Raw genomic sequence first — 25,337 nt, forward strand, 5'->3', positions numbered from 1 at the left:
CAGCACCATCCTGGCTCCATGTGGGGCTGGAACAGGTTAAACATCTCTCAAATCTCCTTTTCATGGAGATCTATCTCTCAGATCTTGAAGCTCAACTTGTTTTTCTTACCAGAATATCGCTCTAAGGGTTTGGTTTGCATGAAAAGACAATCATCTATTGTGATTTTACCTTTAAAGTCATGCTGGCTAGGCTTTGACATGCCTATATTTGCAAAGCTGAATGAAGTTGAACTCGCAACCGTTTCTGACTGGCTGAGCTGTCAGCCATATAGATGTTTTTTTTTTCCTTATAACGTGAGCTTTATTGCCATGGCAGCAGTAAAACTCTTTCCCTCAAACTAGCAGTGGTCATCAGATCTCTGTGTGTGTGTCCCAAGGGTTTACTAATTGGCAGAAGAAATACACAGTTAAAAAGCGCTTCAGTTGTTTTCTCCCCATAGATTTTTGAAAAAAGTCCATCAGATACTAGCCGAGCATCCATTTCTATTTTAGGTAACTCTATCCTCTTAACCGATCCTATCTTTCCATGTGAAATGCTGCTCTGACAATTCTTTGAATAAAAAATAATTCACAGGTTTACCAGTGCCCTACCTGACTTGTATTCTCTCACATGAATGGCTCTTACAACACATTTTTTTTAGCCTTGTTAGTTTTTTCATGCTAGTTTTTCCACTAATGGGTGTGAGGTATGAACTCTACGCTCACTGTCATCTAGAAGTAGTAATGTGTAGTCGTACAACTTTGCTTTATATTTGTGCAAAACAAAACAAAAAAAAAAACAGAGCTGCACCGTGACCTCAGATTGGCTGCACAGCAGAGCTGCTGCGTCGGGATGTTTTGTCTGCACGTGTGCAGAAGCCCCCTCTGGATTCAGAGCTGAAGCAGTCTCAGTGGAGATGGGTGGTGAGGCTGAAATGCTCCTGTGAGAGTTGTTGCAAGCATCAGCATCTGTGGAGGATTAGGTATCTGCATAGTTTAGTCTGAAGACCCGGAGATGGACCGGATCACATCTTTGGAAGTTTCACAGGCTCTTGGACACTACAACATGCTGTGGAAGATTTTGTAGTGAAATATTTTTCCAATCATCTCTGGTTATTGTAGTTTGGTGATAATTATGAAAGAGAATTTAGTGCAAAATCATGCAAACATCTTTTTAAATGTACAATTTTTCTCAATAACTCCTCCATACTCAGTGGCTGCATGCCCTGCCGGTTTAGCTCGTGCTGGTCTGCGGCGCCTTCCGTCCGTGAAACCCGGGTTCGACTCCAGGCTGTTCTTTGTTCCCTTCTCTACCTCTGTGCCGGTCCCAAGCCCGGTTTGAGAAGGTTGCGTCAGGAAGGGCATCCGGCGTAAAACATTGCCAAGTTTCCCATGCGACTTGTTCGCTGTGGCGACCCCTGATGGGGAAAGCCGAAAGAGAAACAACAACACTCAGTGGCTGCATCTGGGCAAAGCAGAAAAGCAGTTTTATTGTGGAGGCCTGGCAAAACACTAGTGGTTATTTTCTTGTGTATATTTGGGAGATGATTTCACTCTGCCTGCTCTAACTGCCTGCATAAACTGGCTAATTGAATTCTCAGTTGATTATCTTTGATCAGCACTTCACATCAGCAGTCATCTGGATGGTGTGGCCTGCAACATCCCAAAGTCATAACAATCTTGAAGGTAATGTGGCTGAATTGCACTTACATAACTTAAAGTTTATGTCTTGTTAAATTCTTGCTCTTTAGAAGATGTGCAGCAGAGACGGGTTGTGTTGAGCCTGTTTAACGTTCGCAGTGAGAGATGGTGAATGTTTTAGCTGCTTCTATGTGAGGTACAGAAATAATATCTTTTTTTTTAGTTCAGTTTCACCTTTCCTGTTTACCTCCTGGATAGAGTGGTGTTTTCCTTTGCAGTGCGTGTATTTTATTTCTACCAATTTTACGTTCTGTCCAGGTTGACTTTTAGTAGTATTGAAATGTTGAACATGAGTACACAAACCATTCAAATATCTTAAGTTCTAAATGCTTTCATTTATTTCTTTTTTTCCAAATCCCTCACATCCTCCTTCCTATTATAGATTTACAATTCTGTCTTTGTAAAAATCTGTTATTTAAATAGAACTGCTGATTTTTAAAGGCTAAAGTGGTGTAATGTTGCGCGTTCTTGACTCAGCCGGTGAGTCACAGTCGAGTCAGTTTAGTTTTACACTTATCAGCTTTTTTTATTTTTTATTTTTTCTGTGCATATACTGAGATGCTGGAGGAACCTCTGGCTTCACACTTATCTTGCTCTTTTTTAACAAACAGATGATGTCAGGTGAAATACAGATCTATGTTTCTGATGATGAAACAGAAATGTTGAGACTGCATTCAGAGTTTCAGAGTTTGGCTTCACAAAGTGTTGTTGTTTTTCCTGTAAAGGCCCGTACACAACGGGACGAATATTCGCCAGGTGTTATTCGCCAGCGTTTTTCACCACGTTTTTTGTGTTCTCACCCAGACGATTTTCGCTGACGATGAGCCGAGCGAACATGCAATTTCATTCCCTGAAATTAGATAGCGCTTAATGTAAAACAGAAATACTCCTGTACACAAGGTGGCGCTGCACAACTTTACGCTTCTTAAAGTCGCTTTTCACTCAGAAGAAGAGAGCAAGTATTTACGCGCTTGTCAGAATCATACAAAGAAAACATGAATATTTCAAGCACCAGTTGCTCCAACTGGTGCTTGGTTCAGGGATATTTTAGAATGTCCGTCATTATTTCTTCACGGCTGTGTAGATGCAACTCGGCGTCTATCTTCTTCGCTGGTATGTGTGCTCAGCAAGGCAGTTTTGTGTTTGAGCGCCCCCAAGTTGTGTTTTACTGTTAATTCAGAGGCTCCAGACACGTGTGCAAAAGCGCCGTTCTCATTGGTCGAATAGATTTCGACGCGACGCGTCAAACCAAAAAAACGAACCCGAGGCGTTTTTTAAAAAGTGACGCTTTGACGCGTGGCGTTTTTTTCGCGTCGGTGTGCACACTCATATTGGTGCCCTTAGTTTAGTCACGAGGCGTTAAACGTCGGCGAAAATCGCAGGCGAAATTCGTCCCGGTGTGAACAGGCCTTGAGTTGTTTGCTTGTGAGCGTAACAGATACGCTTGTGAAGTAAGCCATCTGTTGGGCTGGGGTCACTGGGGGATACGACCTTCTCCCTGACCTGAAATTTTTGAAAGACATGCTCGGCCTTTCGGCGTGCTATTGGCTGCCCATCCATCGGAGCTCCGCTCTCTATAAAGACTCACTTCAAACATCTTTAATCTATTTTCAAAGCGTTTCTAGTGGTCTTGTATTTATGGATATGCCCCTTTTAGCTAAAACATAAAAATCTGTCATTTTCTAGGACAGTTTTTGCAGCAGTAGTTCATTAGAAATTTGCTTTTGAGTTTTGGGGACTGTTGTGGCTGAGCACGCCAGTCCCCACTTCCCATCACCTCTCTGTTTACTTGCTTTCCTGCTAGCTTACAGCCGCTCACAACCCCAAACTAACACTAGCAGTGCAACAAAAATGACGAGCAATATTGGAGCTATCCAGCCATACAATTTTGAGCCAAATGTCAGCTCAGACGAGCTGAATCTAGTCGTCTACAAGTGGATGTGTAGGAATAGAGCAGAGCAGGGAGCTTATCTCCCTCTCATTGTAGTTTCTACATCATAACTACAAACTGGTTCAAACAGGATTTTTTTTGTCTGCTCCTGATTCACAATGATTTGAATAAAGACATATTCAGAAATGCAATTTTAAGATTGATAAGAAAAATTCCACAAAAACATGTTAAGAGCGGCCAAAGCGAAATATTCATCAAAGCGTGTCTTAAAATGCTACTTTCCTCACTGACCCTTTATTTCAATGCCCTCTTAAGGATTTCTTGTCACAGAGCTTCTGTTGCTATGTCTGTTTAAGAAAAATGCTGTCTTCCTGCTTTGTGCTCTGTTCTTACCATTTTTGATCTTTTAATTCAAGGCTTATTGTTACAAAAACACTACTGTTTTCAAGGGGGATGCTCCTCACACAAGTTGATGTAATCTGTTATGAACACTTAAATGGTACTGAAGTCCTCTCCGTGTGACTCGGTGTTTGTCCAAGAGTGTGGTCTAAAGCAGCTCAAGAGTTTTTTCAGCTTCCTGTATGAACACACCGTTTTTTTTGTGGATGAGTACAGTTGGGTTTGGTTGATAGAAATAAAAGCAAAACTGATTTCTCAACATATGTTGCAATTTTTTTCCTGATATGACGAAACTAGCCAACTGTTGACAGTTGACAGCCTAGCAGAGGGTAAGGCGTGGTCTAAGTCACTCTTTTATTGTTGGTAACCTGTCATGACTGAAACAATGACATCAGATGCTGTGTCAGCAAAGGCTGACAATGGAATATAAACCATCAACTGCAGCCGACACATGAGCTCTCTTTGTAGATAACCTTGACAAAACTCCACTCCAAACAGTTTAAACTCAGTATTGCAGAATTTACTGCAGATGCTTTATTTATCAGCAAACACTTCAGAAATGGGATTGAAGACTTTCTTACAACCTTTAAAGCTCAGATTTGTCGCTGCAAGCTTTTTTTTTCTTGTTGGTGTGAATTCAAAGAAAAAACTCTTTTAGAATATCCAGACAACTTCAACCATAAAAGAAGAATTCTTAATAAGCATATCTTAATGACAAATGTATAGTTAGAAATGTGGGGATTCAGTTGTTGGATTCCAGTACATCTAAACAAAAAACTTTTACTTTTTTTTCTTCTCTTTAGTGACATACTACAGAGATGTGAGCATATAAGCATTACCAACATATCCTCGTTGTAAAACACATCCCAAGCAAACAGCTTTATTGCTGTTAATTATGACAATAGAAAAACTGAGATTTTGGGGGGGATTTAAGTACACAAAAGGGCTTTTTTTATTTTAAAACAGACGAGAGTCCTAATCATCTCAGTCAAAACAGAATTTTGGGTGCAAATGTCAGACTGTCCTCTAGCTAGAGCAGATTGATGCAACAGACTACATAAATGTCAATCTTATATGCTCTGCCTCACCTGGAGCTGTCAAGCTTTGTCTTAACACAGTGAGAAGCTTCTGCTTTTCTTTGATTCAGTGATTTGTATTTTATCTATGGATTTATTTGTCATTATTTTGGTTTAGTCTCAGTTCAGATCTTTGTCTAAAGACAGCTGAAATATTCTTTCGTGAACTCCTGGAACCCTGATTAGGAAGTAGTGGTAATATTTACTAAGTAAATGGTTTCAGTGGAACCCACAGCAATAAACAGTAATACATCTATACAATTTTGATAGAGATTGCGTTTTTTTTCTCTTTCCTGAGTTTTCCCTCAAGTACTAGAGCAAAATGCTTTCACACTGATGTCAGTGTACAGTAGGCAGACTTCTCTCCTGGGTAACATTCACTCTGTGCTGATTGGTCCAGCAGGGCTAACTTCTTTGGGTAGTCCGCCTGTATTTTGCAAATATGAAAGTTTCCCTGATTCTTGTAGATACCAAACAGGGGAATACTGGGAATACCAGAAATGAATCATGGTATGGTTCAGCAGCTGTGTGAAAACAAAGATGGATCAAAGAGAAAAAGTTAATTAAATAGGAATTTTCAGGAAAACTTGAATCACCAAAATAAAAATCACAAGAAGATCTGGTAAGCATAGATAGTAGAGCAAAGAGGTGATGATTAAGCGAACTATCTGGTTCCTTCTGTGTGCTTTTTTTCCTTTTTCTTTCCAGCCATATCTTTTTTCAGACGATACCACACCTGGTTGAATGGTAGAAGTGTGGTCTGCTTTTACATCTGCTTCATTCTCAAGAATACAGTGTTACAGTTTTTCTCAGTCGCTTTAGTACAATTCTCAGATCAGAATGAAATTCCCAAAACTATTTGTTCAATCTTCACATCATGATGTCACTTGTGCACATCATATAAGCAGTTTCTCACTTCTTTGAACAAGTTGCAATTGCTTTGGTACATCCATGCAAATGATTATGTACAATTCTCTGCTCTTTGCTACATTATCAATTGTTTATGTCATGTTGATCAAAATGTATTATATAGTTCACTGTGCAATAGTCTTACTCCTCAAAACACCTAGTCATTAGTTCATCGTATAAGTCATTAACGGCAAAATTGTTGACCAAGTTGTCATAATGTGACAAACATATTTTGCTGCATTGCAAGAGAGGATATTCGCTGTGATGTGGATGAGAATTTGTGGCCTAACAGGGCTCCAGACTAACTTTTTTCACTAGGAGCACAGTGGCCCCTAACTGAAAATTTTAGGGGCACAACCAGAAAATTTAGGGGCGCATCCCGTAAATCAACATTCTAACCAAATCTACTAATTTCCACTGTATTACTAATAAGTGCTTTAATAATAGATGCAGAAATTACAATGTGCTGTTTCAAATTCAGTGTCACATTTTATTCTGCACTTTTGAAGATGCAACAAGAAGGTAATCTGACATCGCTGTCATGACAGTACAAATAGTAAACAAAATACCATACATTTATAATTTAAAAAAAGGTTTAATAACAAAGTAATTACTGTAGTAACCTTTCGGTCATTTCACAGTTACAAACAATACTTAAATGTATGTAAACATTCGGGGATGGAAATTTATCTTGGTGACACCAAATCGGTGCAGCCAAGATGCACAATAAGCGTGTTTGAGATCACCCAGGTGAACTCAACGCTGCGCAGATCACCTGGTGTGTGACATATATTTTTGTTTTTGCTCCAACATCAACTGTCAATCATCACAAAAATATCGCAAGAAAGGGGCGGAGCAAGGGGCAAACCTACCCGGACACAGCTGGAAACTGAACTGACTGAAAGCTGCCCTACAGACTACAAAACAATGCATTATGGGACATGTGCCCTGATGGTTTTTGTAGTTGAGTGATTAAATAAAATAATTTAAAATACCAATTCATTAAAAAAGGCCACATACATCACAAAACATTAAAATAATCATAAAATATATAATAACACAGATCATACTAAGGGGGAGAGGAATATTAAAACTAAATTGAATGTTATGGACAACTCCATCTTCCTGTCCTCCTTCAGTCTTGCTGCAGATTCGCCTTCATCTCACAGCCCCCCCCCCCCCCCCCCCCCCCCCCCGGTTCATCTCAAACACGTCTATCGTTGCATTTTCCCCACGTATTTTCAGTGAGTCTAAAACCAATGTTGTTTTTGCTCGAGCGTGTTTAAAGTTCAAGCCCCGTTAGCTGTCACGCATGTAGGTGTGGGACATTTATTCTCCTCAGCTGACCCGACTCCCGCGGGACGGGAGCGGTGTGCTGCCGTAACAGCCGTGCATAAACCGTTTGATGCGCCGCCGTAACCGTAACCAAAACCTAAACCTTCCTCCGGGTCTGTGCGGCCCATAGAAAAGTTCAGGACGGACTGCATGTATTTAGAAAAGCACGAGCGAATAAATACGTTCTAAAGGAAGGTAAGGAACTCCTTAATGTGGTCCGGGGAGGGGGCTGTCAGGTGTCCTGCTTTCAAGCCCGGTCATTGTCCCGCCCCCAAGAGTCGTATACCCCACTGTGATTGGTTGGTCAGCTCCGTGCACGACGATGAAAAAGTGTCATTCATACAAACTGGCGTGCTGCAGTAACATTAAACTTTCATATTAAGGCGGGGACCGCAAAATATCATCTTGGGGGCCGCAAATAGCCTGCGGGCCGCGAGTTTGAGACCCCTGCTGTACACTCTGGCACTGGTACACTAGCCGCAGGTCGGAAGAATGAATCAATAGTTCACTTACCCATAGTTCAGACGCACATATGAGGTTGTAATGATATTTGTCTCCGTTTCCATCCCACAGAGCGCGCTCGATTATCTCTAGGCCCCTCCCCCTCCACGCATTTTAGCCACTTACAGTGGCATTCCCTATTCTTCTCACACGCAGTGGCCGCCTCACAGACAGGCATCACGCGAGAGTGTACGTGCTCGCGTTCCATGAGTATGTGCGCGAGTGTGTGTGTCTGCCTGCGTGCGTGTGCGCTCGAGTCTCATTGATTATTTCATTGATCATTGACGTGCCCCTTCCACGTTTAATGTATAAAAAATCACGGAGGGTGGGGGAGGCAAATTTACTGGTAGCACATGTGCGAATGGATGTAAAATTCAGTCGCACACTCTCAAATTTTGGTCGCAAAATGCGACCAATTGGTCGCAGTCTGGAGCCCTGCCTAACATACAGGAACGACAAGAGGTGTAGGAAGACCACACCAATTCCTACTGCACTGCCTGCACTGTTGTACAGAATATTGTCCTATCTTTTTTTTCCCTTTGTGTTACTGTTTGCAGTGGGTTTTTTCTATGTTGGTATGAAATGGTCTGTCAACAAATTACAATATGAACAATAAAAGTGTAAATGTGAATCTTGTCCAGTCTCTTGCAATCAAACAGAAAAGGTGTAACTTGCATTTTACAATAATTGTCATCAAAACTTTAGCCATAGTTTACATCAGAACCTCCCTCTAAAGTACACAGTTATATTGACAACATGACTAAGTCATTTGACTGTCTTGTTCGTAGACAATGACAGAAGGACGTGACATTCTGATGGCACTGACATGTTCAATGACATAAAGACTTAGTTTTGAGAGATGAACTAAAGATTTTGAGCAAGTTACAGGCTTTTGCAAGAAATCCATAGTGTTTTGCTGTTTGTACAAATTGTTTTGAGAAATGCACACACGTATTTGCAAACTTCAATTCTGATCTGAGAATTGTACTAAAGCGACTGAGAAAAACTGTAACTTAGACCAAACCAAATGACAGTGTGCCCTTTTTCTATACTGCTAATCCTAACTCAACTGATTCACATAACTAGACTATCCTAGTCTGAAAGCAACCTCACTCATGCTCTGCCTTTGTTTCCACGTTTCTATGTTTCCTGTGTTGCACTGTCTGGAATCTGGGAATTTGCTCACAAAGTCACAAACTAATGTTAATTTCTTCTCAAAAATGTTTCTTTCATTTCTAATGCTTGAGGTTTGAAATTTTCATTTTAGAGTTTTCATTTTTTTAAAAAAAACAAAAACAAAAAAACATTTTAGAGTTTTCAAAAAGCCTCTTTCTTGGTGCTGATCAGAGCTAGATGTATTTTGTTGAAAGTTAAATAAAATGTTTGTTTTATTAAGCTGAGTATAGTTTAACAAAAAGTCAATGTTTTGTCCAGGTTTAAAAGCATTCTAAGGAAGTCCAGTAAGTTAATTGTTTTACAATATAAAACATGCAAATATTCATCTGTCAACAGAGAAACGCCTAAGAAAATATTTGTCCTGTATTATTGAAGACTTTCTAAATGGTAGACTTCTGTTATGAACCCTTTTTCTGTTCTCCTAACAAGTTGGTGTTGCTTGTTTGTGTCCCTGTCATCCAGAATTTCTCCTCTGGCAGGATTGTTTGTCTCCTCATGTCTCACATCTTCCCTCTGGTTTTGAGATAGAAGGCTTGCAATAAAGCCCCTATCTTAGATTTTCAGCTTCAAAGGCTCTTTATTTCTGTCTTTAATGTACTTTATGCTGTATGGTTGTTGGGGAAAAAACCACATTAAAACAAGATAAAAAGAAACTGTCTAAAGTTAGGGAGTGTGAAAAGCATGCTTCCCCAACATGGAAATGAATATTGAAGGAAAAACAAAAGCTTTAACTTCACTTAAAACCAATGCTGACATGCTAATATATCTGGAACGCATATATATTTTTTTGTTATTGTTTTTTGTTTCTTTATCAATATATGGGTTTGTGTTTTATAGCGAAGAATCACAGAATTTATAATGAAGACAAATGATTTTATATTATCAGTGGATTTGAACATCAATCAAAGTGGTTCTTTGTGGCGGGTTGATCTGAAACCTATTTCCTGTTTCAATGTGTTCTTGTCAGTTTTTGTTGAAACATTTTTGTTTGGAAAATTGATAGAATTAATTAAAACACTTACAGAAAAAAACTGCATTCATCCATTTTTAAATACACTGTTTTTTCAAAAGGCAGTTGTACGGTTGGAGTCAGAAACTTGTTTCCTCTGCTATCTGTCAGATAGGTGTAAAACATACATCTGCTCAAAAAGTCACGTCATACATGTGGAAACACTTTCACTGCTAATTCAACACAGAAGTAAAGATGTTGAAACAAACTACTGAAGAAGCACATGCAGTTTTTCTTATTTAGTCTGTGTTCATGGCTGTTCAAAAACAAATTCAGGTCTTTTCCTCAGTGATTCTTAACTTACTAGTTAGTTTCTCCAGTGTTTCATAGTACAAGCAATTCTTTTTTTTAAATGACTGACTAGAGCAGGCGTGGGCAAACTACGGCCCCCGTGCTGGATCTGGCCCACCTCCATGTTTGATCCGGCCCACTGAACAAAATAAGAGACCCATGTATTTTTCTTATTTTTATCTGGGCACATGATCAAGACCCGCATAGAACGTGACATTTGATTCCACTCTTCTGCAGTCTGTACTCCAACCTGAAACCCTCTAAAATCCCTGTCAAATGGAACAGAAGACAGGGAGAAGACACAGTCTAACCTTTCTACGTCGCAGTTCATCTTCCACAGTTTAGCTCATTCTTTTAGAGCGATTATGCTGCTTTTTTTTTTTAAACGGCGCACCCTGTTCTGTGTCCTGATTGGCTGGAGACCTTGTCAATCAATCTCCTCCGTGTCCTGTCTCCTGTACAGAAACGGGGAGCTCTTCAGATCTGCAGAAATCTTTGATCACGATCAGATCTTTGTTTTCATTCTCAGACCTAAGACCCAATTTCTGTAAAGGATTGAGAATTTTAACAAGAGAAAAAGGGTGAAAATGTTCATGTCTGTCTGAGAAAAGTGTATTAAAGGTGCAGTGAGGAGTTTTACTGCCATAAATGTCTGTAATCATACTCCGTGGATTTCACCGATCACGGGTTATTTTTAAATTGCAGTAAACGAGGGAACCGTGTACTGGTGAAAAGTTAACAGAGATATATGCGGCGCTGCAGCAGAAGACATATAAATGTGCTTTTTTCATTATTACTGGATGAAAAACAGCTGCAGCGCTCAAAGTCTCAGCGGGACAATGATGGGAGAGGATCCACTATTTATTGGTTTTTCTTTTTAATGTATCATAATATTTTTTCCTGACATTTTGTCTTTGAAAATCACAGAGAGTTACTTGGTCATTTTTTATTTCATTTATAGTGTTATTTATTTTATCAAAAGGATCATGAATTAATAAAACTTTATTATAGGGCTTTACAATAAAAGGAAGATAAAAGAAGTTTAAAGTTTTAAAGAAAGAGTTATTATGGCCCTCACAAGAAAAACTTTGGGGACTCTGCTCTAGCATCCATGTGGTGTTTGTAGATTTGTTGTTTTTCATTCTTTTGATCATTCGAACACCACATGAACGCAGCATTCCTCCAAGTTTAACTCGAGGTACAATTGGTGCAATTGGCTCTAAAATGAGAACAAAAGTTTTAACCAAAAAACTCTAAAATTCTCCGTTTTAAAATATAATTTTCAATCCAAATGTTTTCATCTAGATTCCATGGTATTTGCCCATCCCTGGACTAGAGTTTTAAGCTCTGACCTACAAATGGCTTTACTTCTCAGACAAACATTTTTGTCTACCCAATTTACCTTAATTTAATCTAGCAGTACATTGGGATAAACTTTTAACACAATATGAACAGTTTAGTATTTGGATATGTTATTCAAACTGACAGAGCTGTTTAATAAATTGTAGATAATGACTCTGACACTGGATGAACTTGTGGCTATTTCTTTTTTTTAATTTAGAAAGGGACCGTTCTTCAAATTCAAGATGAATTATATTATTTTATTTTTTTAAGTTAATCCGTAAACTTTCATATTAATTTGTCATTTCAAAGCAGCATTCAGCTTAACAGTTTGACACTGATTACAACGTTGCCAACTGCATAAGAATGGGAGCTCATCTATATCCTTTCAAAATCAATAGAACTAAGGTAAACTGGACCAGGAGACAACAGCCAACCTGTGCAGGCATTGATTTGCTGCTGCCTGAGGTTGATTGCCTTATTTGTTTCTGTATAAACTCCGCTAAGCCTGCACTACGCCTGTGCTTGCTAGTCAAAAACCAGACTAACAGGCTGCACAGGTGATCACATGTTTAATGGGAGACAGTAATGGCATTTGGAAATAATATTGATTTAAGAAAAATATCATTATTAAGACCTCAAGAAGTTTAAAACTTTATCTGTTAAAAATAATGCTACTACAATACATTAATTTCAGTTTCCTTTTGTCTGTGAAACCCCCACCCGCACAATTGTTCTCATTTAAAAAAGAACCTTGTCTTGAGAGATGCTATTGCATCAACCGCCCCCTTTTTTACAGCTGCCTTTCTCATCTCTTATCTACTTAAATCCTTCTTTTAACAGCATCCATTTTGATTTGATGCCTGCTGGGTAATGGAAAATAAGACCCTTAAGTCTTGCTTTCAGTTGCCCCTGCAATTCTCCTACATATTTGTATATCTTGTTCAATAAAGTGAAGTTATTTTTAACCACTGAAAATGTACCCAACTTTTCCCTTTTAGTAGTATCTATGCTTCCACATTTGTTGTTGTGCAGAAGAGAAAAAAAAGCAATGTCAGTTTGTAAATTCATAAACACCAATGGCAAGATTTACCATGTAAGTACAGTTATTGCTACATTGTTACATTTTTGGAGAACATATCTTTTATCATTTATGTATTCTAAACATTTATCTTACACTGATTTACTATTTAACAGCAACCTTTAGTTGTCATTGAGATTTTATAAAATGAAGATCAGCTATGAATAAGCTCAATAAGGCGGGCAGTGATTGTAATAGCACACAGAGATGAAAGATTACATGAGTTGAGTGGAGTTTTGCTCTGGAATGTGTTTTATAATGGAGAAACGTCAAAGGTATGACAGAATCCAGATTTCTTCTCCACAAAACAAAATAGTTTTTGTGCTCTGCCTTGGCTGGGAGCTCCATCAGTTTTTGACATTGATTGGTGATTTTTAACACTGTTTTTCTCTGCAGAATGTCATCTTTCAGACGAGCTCAGGTTTGTTTTTGTTACATGAGTTCTTTAAAAATCCTTTTTAATATTTTTAGATCTGTTGTTAAGCTGCTCTGCATTTTAAACTTAAATGGTGCGTTTCAGTTCTGCCGCTCAACAGAATGCAGCATTTTATCGTCTAACTCATGGTAGGTGCAGCTCATTTAAAATAACCCTTTAATGGTCATCTTAGGAACTCTAATATATGAAATTTGGGGACTTGATTGCAATTAGACAACCTTTGGGTTCCACTTATTTTGTGATTTTCTTTTTTTTTTTTTTTTTTTTTTTGAAACCCCTCAAAATTTTGTGCTGCTAATTGTGGGTTTACTAAACATTATAAAGATCCACTCTGATGAAAATTGTGTCTTTTGGTGTTTAATGTCTTGTGTTTGTCATATTTCGGATGATGAAGGAAAATTATAAAGACTTTTTAGTTTAAATTTGCGTTTCTGCGTATTTCTTTATTCAAATCATTGTAAAATTGGGAGCAGACCAAAAAATGCCGTACAGTTTTTATTACATAGAAAATTCGATTTCGGGCTACAAGCTCCCTTGTCTTTTCCATTCTGATGCATCAATTTGTAGACTAGACTAGATCCAAGTATGCCTTCATTTTCCTGGTCTGAGCTGACATCTGGCTCAAGACTATACGGCTGGATAGTTCCGATATTGCTCCCCATTTTTGTCACACCATGATTGTTAGGTTGGAGGTGTGTGATAAGGTATCGGGAAGGCATGTAAACAGAGCGCTCAGTTATGGGTGATGGGAAGGGAGGGGTGTTGATCCGGACCAACAGTTACCAACACAATTTGAAGATGAATTTCTAATGAACATACTGACGCTCTGCAGAAACTGTCCTAGAAAGAGACGCAGGTGTTTTGATTTTGGCTACAAATGGCAGAATCATAATTAAAAAAACAGTGGGAGCTCTTTGAAAACAGATCAGAAGGTGATCGGAGAGACTTTAAAAGGATGAATGTAGTGGTACTGACCTGTGTGATATTTGGAGAAACTTGACTTTAATCAAAAGCTGTAAATTAGTTTGACTTAAAAAGATCAAAACCATGTGTACATGTTTACCCATTGAAGATGATGAATGACTCTTCACATTTATTATTTGTGCATTCATAGGTCAGTAAAGCAGAAAAGTTCAATTTTTCTTGGGTTTTCACACATGTCTGTTGTTGAATCAACCTTAAATGAAGCAACTGTTCTTTATCTGACACTTTTAGAATATGTCTTGGCTAAATACTGAATTTCCAACATTATGAAAATACATGCACCCTATAATGGGGCAACGTGGTTTAGAGGCATTTTTAAGATTGATAGCTGGAAGGGGTTTTATACTACAAACAACAAATGTTTATCTCTGTAACAAAGATTGTATTTATTCATGTGTTTGCTTGAAAAGTGGGCTGTGTCCATTATCTGTGGAATGCTGAAGGCCGAGTTCCATTTCCTGTGCTTTTGACCTTGCATTTTCAAAAATGAAATTCAGAAGAAATGATTCTATGGTGCATTATTCAGCAGCTGTGTAACAAATTTTACTCTGTGTTGAGCTAAATTGTCTTTGTTTGGCAGCATGCTGACTTGCACATGACATTTGAAATGGCTCTGTTTTATTTTCTACAGACAGCCGGGGGAAGTTGGGGTTTTGAGCTGGTGGTAATATGGATGCTTCCAACTATTGATTTCCTGTCACAGGGAACGTGCATTATTATTTTCGGCTTGTCTTCTGTGAGGGAGCACACAAGGGAACTTGAGTCAAAATAGTAAAAGAAATAGTGTGAATCTTGTTGACATGGGTCCAGATACTGTATGAATATACAATTATTGGTCCCAGGCTCTTTTGTTTGTTGATGAGAAAATTGGTCAAGTGTCAGACATGATAAAAGCTTTAATGTTGCAGAAAAAGAAGTGAAATGAGGCATGGTTATGAGAAAGCTGTATGCAATTTGAATCCATTTAGAAAAAATACTCCATGTATGGTATGCTCCCTAATTTTATTTTTCTCTCAAAATGCTCGGATACTTGCATAACTGCATAAAATGTTTAGTGTGGAAAATTTGATATGGGTCATTTAAAATGGTTATCTTGATTTGGACTGAGCACAGTTGTTAGTGTTACAGAGTTTTAGCCAATCTTTCTGTGTTTAGACCCTTAAATATCTGTGTGTAAACATGGCTAAAGACAGTAATCTATGCTTAGTTTATACATGTAAGTGGTTGGTGCATTATGAAAATATATTCTGCCACCAGATAGGCTGCTGAGAAAGAGCTTTAAAAATAAGAGTAGATGTCTTTTTTTCTTCTTCTGATGATTGCATCTCTGATTGCAATCTCTTCTGGTCATGGCGCCAGCAGTGTGAGTGGTATGCCATCTCTTGTATCGCCTTCCCTCTTAATAATTTTTTTTGATAGTGTTTGATTTGATATTGTCCCTGCTGAACTGTTGTCTGGTTGCCAGTCACTCAGTATTCAGATGGTTTCTGAGTGATTATTAAAGCATTATTTAGAAAATATTAGTATATGTCCTCCTCTTCCATCATCTTCACTTCTATCAGCAGTTCCGGCTTACCTGCGTCGCAGGAAGCTCGCCAAAAAAGGAGCGAGCATGGGTGGTGTTTTGGCTCAGAGTTCACCTGTATTCCTACCACGAAGCTCTTTGACACAAACTGTGTAATATCTTTACCATCCGTCAGACTGATTAGTTTGGACCCTGTAGTTCCTGTTCTTCTGCCAGGGAGGCATCTGGTCACCGTTGTGGCGGCTCCTTGTTTCCGCTGGCACATGGTTCACAATTCATTTTCTAATCTTCAGAAACTTGCTGATAGGAATTTAGGGGTGAATAGGGTGTTGTTACTGACCTGGCATTTGCCAATGCAAGATCACTGACAAAGAAAACGTTCTAGCTCAGAGATTTCTTTGAATTCCAGAAAATTAGATTTTATTTTTAGTAGGAGTTCTACATCTGGGCATCATGATGTTGAGTCTGCTGGTTTTTCTGAGCTGCTCTTTCTTTGCATCCCTCGGATCATTGGCAAAAGTGGAGGGCTACCCTTAAAAAAAGCCACAAGAAATGTGTACCATACCAAACAGGATGCATGCCATTACAGTATGATTCATCCCTCTGCTGTGTGGGAGAAAATTTAGACAAAGTCTTAAGTTTGTGGGTTGGTACAGTTGCAACTATGATACCACATGTTATGGTTTTCTGGCATTTTGCCTTGAAAACCTTGTTCTTCAGTTTTATTTAGTGTTGGCTTCTCTGCAACAATAGCTGCTAAATGGTGACATTGTTACAGTGTCTTGGTATTAGATGAAAAATCAACAATATCGATCCTCAGATAACTAAAGCCTTGAATGATTGCTTAGTAAAACATAATTAAATCTCCTTTTTTTTTTTTTTTTTTTTTACTAAGAACATGACACGCACAAAATGTAGATGTCTTCTAACAAAGATACATAAACCTTTGAATGGATTTGTATTGGGAAGATGCGTATTCAAGCAACAAGTTAATTATTTTTCACTTTTAAATTCCTTAATTGTTAGAAACCATATTGTAAGTAAAAGGTATAAGTTCTGCACAATACCAAAACATTCAATGTTATTAAATGTCATAAAGGTGACTTGGACATGATATTACTCCTTTCCAACCTCTATAAAGCACCAGGAAATTGAGGTTTTGCTGGAAATAACTTTAAACCAAAGGTGAGTGGAGTTTGGGATCATGAATGAGTAGCACAAAAATATCAAATTTTGCAGCTGTCTAAACATTCTGAGAGAATGTTTTTCAAAAACATTGACATATAGGGGAAATTGTACCAGGTCAAACAAACAAATTAATGGGTTTGGGTGAAAAAAATACTTTAACAGTAGGGTTTCCCTCCCTTTATCAAAAATAAATACGTTCATAAGTATGGAATACTACAAATGAATGTAAATTCCAGCTTTTATTGTCAACCAATAATGAAAAACAAAAAACTTACCTTTTACAATTTTTTTGGTTTATATTAATTTAAGTATGCATTGTTCATACACGTAAAAAAGTTTATTTTTTGTCATTAAAATTATGTCACTTGTCATCAAACAATTGTATCCCTTGTTGGAAAACAGAATTCAGAGAAGGTGTCTCAACTCTCCCACAGGGATGTAATAGTCTACAGAGAAACACTAAATTAGCTTAACCCACGTTTGTACTATGGCTGAAAGGCCAAACTGATTTGTTTAAGGTCAGCCAGCATACTTAAGTAATTTTATCTGGCTGTCGAGACGGCATTCATTTGTAAGAACGGGAAGTTCGCAAAGGAGCTGAAACGGACTAGAATTCAATCTGGCTGACAAATGAGCAACTCAATTTTTTAAAATGAAATACTGAAAAAAGGTAATGTACCTTGTTCTTTAGGAAAACCAAATTGACACCAGACCAATTAAAAAAAAGAATCTCCTTGCATTTCAACTTATAACTTTTATCCCTATATTTTTTTTACAAACCTGGCTAAACAGCCATGAGGATATAAACTGAGAAACGAGGAGAAATGTTGTCCTGTTTTCTATGTTACTGGTTGAGAAATTTCCAGTTGTTTTGTCTGTGTGCACTTTAATTGTCTGCAGAAACTATACATGTGTAAGTCCGCATCACTAATCCAACCCCCACGTGAAATTGTAATTGGATATCTTTTCCAAGAGCAAAAATAAGATGGCAAAACACAGCGCAAAGCACTACATGTTGTTAAATTGTTACAAACAAGAAAAAATACAATCTAAGTGGATATTTTAAGAATTATTTTTGACCTTTAAAAAGCAATTAGTTCTAGCAGAAAGGTGACGTGAGCCAAGCCCTCAAGTGTCCACTCTGATATCGCTGCTTAGCAACCAGGTAGTACTTTAGCAAACAGGCCAAACTGGAAAATGATCATAGTAGGCTTGAAAGTAAGGCTTGAAATAGTTATACTGTGAAAATTCTTGAGTTTGTGCTCAACACAGTCTCCTTGGTCTAATTTACTTCAAAAGTCATACAGCAAAGTTTTTCAAAAGATGACTATCAGTTTTTTAGATAAAAAACAACTTTTTTCAGAGAAGTTGCCAAAACAAATGGCACCATTGTTTGTGTATTTTGAAAGCCAATATGATGGTGTTTTTTGAAAGAAAAAAAACTAAAAAGAGGGAAAGCCAGGAATATTTTCTCAACTTTTCAAATTAGTGTTCCTTCCCTTTCATTTTTGACCACAACTTTTTTCCTCTCAATTTTCATATCATTTGTAGTGACTGTTACCCCCCCCCCCCCAAAAAAAAAGTATTTATTTATACATATATATATATATATATATATATATATATATATATATATATATATATATATATATATATAAATATATAAATTTTTATTTTATTTTCCATGACAAAAAAGACCTACGACCTTTACTGTATACCTGAATTAATGCTGGAACCCACTGTGGTACCAAACCCCTTTGAGCCTCAGTTAAACAGTATTGTACTGCTTAGGGTTGGAGGGGGGAGGGGGGTGGTGGTAATTTTTTCTTTATAATTATTATTCGTTATTTTACTTTATTACTTCGTTTATTTTATTTCCCAATCAATGACTCATCCGCGATGATCCAGTATAAACTGAGGGAAGTGACAAAAATATAGAAGAGAAGAAGTCCGCTTTTGCACTTGATTAGTCAAGTGGATCGAGCGACTGTGTCTCTGAGCAGAGCAGACGGACTTTGTGTTTGAGGGGAAGGAAGGATGCTTTGTTACGTGTGTGCTATGTGTGGGGTCTTGGGACTGCGATCTGTCCCGCAGCTCTAGGTGAACCAGCTGCTAAACTTAGGAGAACCGGGTCTTCTGGTAAAAGTGTGTGTCGGGCAGAGCTCGGACTGCCAGCACACACAGTGGCTTTGGGGCGGTGTTAGCCTCTCTTAGCCCTGGCTTCTTCCGGCTCCGTTCTTCCACACAAAAAAGCACTGACCACACAGATTAAAATTAAAATGATGAGCGAACAGGCGCTTCATAATAACCGTAACATTAATAAAAGCACGTTCAGAAGATCATCTCGTATATTACGGAGCTGCCAGATATCTATGTTTGTAGCCTCGCAGGGGAACTAATTTCCTCTTCCGGTATTTCAAACACTACTGCGCATGTACGAATGATTTCTTCCGACCGAAAGTGTGACCCATGTGAAAGTTTATAATCGGAAAAAGTTTTTCTGGGCCCATGAACACGGTTGAATTCTAATCCCGACCATTGATCCGATCGAGATATTTTACACATGTAACCGCAGCTTATGGTGTCGACTCGCAGCGTGGCGGGGGCGTGGCATCACGATGCTGTCTCTCCATCGTGATGTCAGTCAGCCATCACGAAGATGGTATTGTCCATCGGCACAACCGTAGTACTGCTGAAAGTTTAAAAAAATTCTGGAAAAAGGCAGCTATATTTCAAATTCAGCCAGTCTCAGTTTTAACTGTGGAGGGAAGACAATGAGCTGGAATGTTGACATGAGTTATAGCAAGAGTCTTGGCTGAGTGAGGGATAATCACTACTGGACTACTGAAGACTGGCTAGTCACCTGTACAGCGTGAGGCATCCTGAACCAGGGCATGACGATGACCCTAACCACAAGTCTAAACTACGACACGACGTTTTATATATACTGCTGCAAGCATGAGCTGTTAAATATTTTAACGGTGGCTACCGTAATGAATATAAAGTTTTAAGTACCGTAATTTCCGGGTAATAGAGCGCTCAATTTCAGGAGGTTCGACCACTATTTCCATACATGAGCCACAGCAGTGTATAAGCTGCATGTTGTTACCAACACGATCAGCCCGTCAAGCTTCGGTCTCACTGAGGAAGGAGTCAACATTGTGTCAGCCCATGTATTTGAACATACCCACATAAGCCAAACAGCATGCACTTGACTTCTGTTCACAGGTTCCTCAGTTATGTTTTTTTTATTTATTTTTTTTACTTATTGACAATTGAGGGTATCATATATAAAATAACAAACAGTAACCATATAATCAACATTACATCCCTCAGTTATCGTGAGGAAATTTACTCGCGCGATTCCCCACTTCCCATTAGTTTTAGGGGCTTAAGGCGAGGCTAACCCCCAGGCAAAATGCCGCTCAGTCCTTAGAAACCGTTCAAACAATCACGTGGATTTGTGTTTCCAGGTGTGTCCTGACAAAATAAAGGCTGATGTTATTCCCACATATTTACGTGCAGCCAAGCTGAAGATTGCGGCATTTCCCGCATAAATTTATGTTCATCCAGGCTAAATGTTGTTGTTAGCGCATGTTAGCCTTCACCTAACTAACCCTTCTTCCGGCTTCGTTCTGCCACAAAAAAGCACTGACCACACAGATTAAAAATAAAATGATGAGCGAAAAGGCGCTTCATAATCACCATAACAATAATAAAAGCACGTTTAAAAGATCATCTCGTATATTACAGAGTTGCTAAATAGATGGGGTCGTGTCACTCTGAGGTAAATTCACTCCTGAGCATGCGCTGTATTTTAGTGGCGGTCACGTGCACGTTGGCTCTAATGGCACCAAAGGAGTGTGGGATGCGGCTGGGCATGGGTGTTTCTTTTTGTTGAACCATGACTGAAGTGTGTAAGACCTGAAGTGAGGGCCATGCTGTTTGGTTGCTTAGAGGTGTGTTGAAAAATAAATGGCTTGCTGCTGGAAGTTGGATCATGCATTCAGTCTCCGCTTTGAGATCGAAAGAGCGTTCAAGGCGGCCGTCAAATAAATCCTTAAATTAGCCGCGTCACTGAATAAGCCGTAGGGCTATAAGCGCATGACAAAAGTAGCGGCTTATAGTCCGGAAATAATTGTAAATTTTTTGCTCTAAATTTCAGAATTTCTAAACTCCAGTTGCTTATTTATACCATCATGTATTTCATAGTGAAACAAAACATTACACTGAATACTTTATAATATAAAACTGGAGATTTAATCATTTTTTACAACTTTTGACAGGAAGTGTATACAAAGTTTGGACAGTTCCGACTTGCTCTTTCATTCAAATATTCTGGCTGTTATTCTATTCCTATGTTGAACTAAGCACAGTTGATCAGCTCTTCACTGTAAAATAAATGAATAATTTCTGTCTTCAAATGCCACATCTGTTCGTTTAAAGCTTTGAAAATGCACATTCTTTATAGTGTTCACATATAAGGATGCAAATGTCAGACCATATTTTGTAAACAGGGTTCCATGTGAAGTGCACTCTGTAATGTTGTGTAACCATTGCTGGTTGTGTGCTTGAGCCGGAACCTGCAGCCCTTAAATGGCTTTTTTAAATATGTTAATGGTTCCATTATTTAAGCAATTGACTCAGGTAACTTTGTAGATTTTTTGTTTTCTTTTAAAATCATTTTTGCTACAGTCCTAAGCAGAAAATTTAGGATTTAAAATTTAGAAAATTTAGGTTTTTGGATGTAGCTTTTTGATGGCTGAAAAGTGACACAAACACATTCAATTCAAGTTTGAAAACTGATACAGTCCAAATTCAGTTGTGCTGATGCCTTGTTGTGCGTCAGTATTTTTATTTTTTTATTGGCAAATGGTTTAGTGCTTTACTATATTGCTCCTATTTTGTGTTAGATTATGGCCCATTTTAGCATTTTGCTATTTTGGAAAGTTTCTATGACAGGACAATTAACACTTTGTTTTTTACAAATTGATTCGCTGTCCATCGGTGAACTGGAAAACATTTCAATGCCCTTGCATTTGTTTTTTCATTTCTTTTTTGAAAGGTTTTATGAATGATTTGAATGTATGTTATCTCCTCTAGTTATTCAGTTGTTCCCATCTTTATCTGTGACTTCAAGGCCAAAGCACGTTTGGTGTAAGCTTTCAACTTCAGATAAACGTCTGTTCTCAAAGTTATGGACAATAATGGGAAATGACAAGAGTTGGTCAGTTTTGAACAAAAGGCTGATTTGAATGACGTCAACATTATATTGGTATGCTAGTCTGACTGTAAGTCCGTCTGGGAGTGTTGGTATGCAGTGAAATTTTATTGAAATTATATAAAGATATGCTTTAAAGTCCCACTTCGATCATGTTATGATCCATTTTAAAAGTGTTCCCAGCTGTGTTTTAATTATGATTATGTTGTTTTAAGGCAAAACCTTAAGGCAAAACCTAGGACATAGTTTATGCAGAGTATCAGGACTCTATCAGAAATTTGCCTCCAAGTTGTGGACGGGAACTGTCGGCGCGGAGTAAGCCTCTCCTCATTTCCCATCATTTCTTTACACTCTCTCTTGCTACCTTACAGCCGCTCACAACCCCAACCTAATATTATTAGTGCAACAAAAATGGCGATCAATATTGGAGCTATCCGACTGTAGAGTTTTGATCCAGAAGCAAGCTCAAATGAGGAAAACAAAGACAGAAAACAAAGTGGATGCATCAGAATGGAGCAGAGCAGGGAGCTTGTGGGCCCACTGACAGTAGCACCTATGTCATAGCTAAAGGCTTTTTACACAAAGGCACTTCTTTGTCTGCTCTTGATTCACAATGATTTGAATAAAGAAATACTCAGAAGTGCAATTTTAATATTTTATGCCCTTCATCATAAAAAAATGCCCCGAAAACATGTTAAAAACATGTTCATGTTCATTAGATTAAAGGGTAAGAAATCAAATCACTGTTTCTGTCATATCTTTTCTGATGACTTTACAAAAATCTTTTATCAGATATAAAATTGCTGAACATTGCCATTTTAATTTTCCACTTTTCTCTCTATAAGACTGAAACTTTTAGCAGGCAGTTATACATTTGCTTGGTTTTCTCCCGGCATTCATTGAATTACAACAAATGAGGTGCAATCGCAGTAACACCAGGGATTATTGTACATTTTCTTTGACAAATAGTTTTTTTAATCTATATTTTTTTAAAGCCTGATCTCAAAGAGCAAAGCCCTTTTACCCCAAGTTAAGCATCATACCTTTTTTGTTAAGCGGATGTTTGTAATAAAGAGGATATAGATGCTAGAATATAGCATGCCAGTGGCTTAAAAGCGGAAGTAATTGTATTGCAGAATTTTATATGCTTATAACCATTTGTTGTATGTCATTAACGTCTGCTTCATTAGACGATTTAATTAGTTTTAGCTAATGGTTACCCTGGACAACAAGCATCTCCATCTGGTACTTCGAGCTACCTGTGGCTGCACTGCACCAACAGGGCTTCACTTCCAGTCACATCCAATGCTGCCTAACCTTTGGCTGCTACTTTATTAGGAGTCTGAAGCAGTTGTATACAATATTATTTTGATGAAGTGCTGCTGCAGCATTTGGAAATAAGCAAAGTAAATACAATATGCACGTGCAAGTAATAATAATTTCTAGTTTGTTATTTTTCCTGTCATCCAGACAAAGAGGTATGAACGTGCCACTATTGTTTAACTGCAGATAAAGGTGGGAGCTAAGTCTTTTGTTTCTTCTCTCTTTGTGCTAAATCCCTGATGACTTGTGGTGGTTTTGCTGCTTAAGAGATTGTTTACCTCCCAGCTGTGCATGTGTGCAAAGTGTCAGCTCTGTTCTACCTCACAGCATCTTTAGTGCTGCTGCGTAGGCTTCACAGTGAGCCTGCTGGGTCAAGATGTTTCCAGAGATAGACACACCACACAACAGCTGGGAGGCCTCTTAAACTTAATACCTTTGCAGCCTCTCCTCAATCCTTACTAAATGTGAGCTAAGTGTTGCATAGTATAAAAATAAACTGTTTCATCAAACAATAGGGTTTTTCTTTTGTTTGTTTTTGTCATAAGGATTTTTCTCCTGTCTTGCTGATGCTGTAGGTTTTATGTTAAACAAAGACTTTGGTGAGTGTATGGCCACTGTAAAATAAGTTACCCAAATTTGCTTGTAGATGTCTAGATTAGTTCCAAAATGCAGATTTAATGTTGTTCAATTTCCAATTTCACTATAGTAATTTTGATTTGTCTAAAATTTATTCTTAAACTAGTTTACTTTTTTTAACTGCCCTAGCCATCACATAAGTGTCTTTTTGATCAAGATTTTTGTATCACATACTAAGGTTTTCCAAAATGCAGACCCCGTTTTTCTATTCATGTATTTCTTTCCAGTCACTCACAGCTTTGATTTACTTCTCAAGGGATCTTATAAACATTTCCCTCTGAAAGTATTCAGTCTTCCAGAACTTCGATTGCCCTCTGCTATTCCTTTCAAGTCCCACTTCTTAATTACATTACAGGCTTGTGGAAATGGTGACCTTAAAAGCTTTGCTCTTGTGGCATTTCCTGTTTTTTTTTTTTTTTTTTTTGTGCAACGATTAATTTAGGATTCAAAATACCAAACAGATCTTATTGAAGGAGACCATAAGCTTTCATATTGGTGTTTGAGTATTTCTAAAGCTTTATGATGCAATATATCTATAAATTGTATTGGAACCGCCCTCTGCAGTATTTGGGTTACTTCCTGAGAACTACGGATGGTTCATACTGCTCAAAGCTCTATATAGTTTAACATTTTCTGTAGTTTAGTTCATACACTTTTAGACATAATCTTCAAAAGTATGCACTAGGACACTTATTCTGCTTGTTGTGTGCTTATATGGAAGCAAAAAGACTCATTCACACAGAGTACTGGTGTGGTGCAGTTGCAGGGTGCAGCTTAAGCAGCCATGAATAGAACTCATTCTAGTGCATGAGTGTAGCTACTGGAGGCGCGTGTTTCTGGGGTGTCCCGAAACCAGCACTGCACGTGGGTGCACTCAACATTAAAATAGTCTATTGTGTCACTCTGCTGGAGCTGAATTATAGACCCCCAATGTATGGAGGGCACTGCACTGGACTTGTAATCAGAAAGTTGCTGGTTGGAGTGCAGATTCAAAGATCTGATTATGTCAAGAAGAGCATCAGTGTAAAACCCTCCGCCTTATTCTTGTGCAAATAACTGTGGTGACTTAAAACTTTAAAATTGTAAACGAGTTGATTCAGTTTAAATAAATGAATTGGACAGGAGACCTTTTGTGAGTAAAAATGAAAAGATTAAAAATGAGAAAATCTTCGTTTTCTGTAAATAATTACCAAATGTAGCTTTGCTTGTTTTTTCAAGATTCCATGAGTCCTGCAAGATGGATGGTCATTGGTGTTGCTCTTCTAAAACATGCCCAGTAGGACTTTTGGCTGGAGCAAAACCTCTTTGCACATGCCATGTATTCCCATCTAAAAG

The 25,337-nt window shown here is 38.1% G+C and overlaps 2 protein-coding genes across 4 annotated transcripts in view; both read left to right on the plus strand.

The window, feature by feature from the left end:
* cd82b (CD82 molecule b) overlaps positions 1-25,337 on the plus strand; it is a 156,181-nt gene that overhangs the window by 77,713 nt on the left and 53,131 nt on the right. The window lies entirely within an intron of this gene.
* Positions 1-25,337, plus strand: part of tp53i11b (tumor protein p53 inducible protein 11b) — a 57,824-nt gene that overhangs the window by 1,213 nt on the left and 31,274 nt on the right. Inside the window, exon 2 of one of the 3 annotated variants that reach the window (XM_078948571.1) lies at positions 1,599-1,665. The exons of the other annotated variants lie outside the window; for them this stretch is intronic. The gene's annotated coding sequence lies outside the window, so the exon portion shown is untranslated. The remainder of the gene's footprint in view (positions 1-1,598; positions 1,666-25,337) is intronic. 3 annotated transcript variants of the gene reach the window in all.

This window comes from Oryzias latipes, chromosome 6, assembly GCF_053564925.1.
Source record: "Oryzias latipes strain Hd-rR chromosome 6, Olatipes_Hd-rR_3.1".
Lineage (NCBI taxonomy): Eukaryota > Metazoa > Chordata > Actinopteri > Beloniformes > Adrianichthyidae > Oryzias > Oryzias latipes.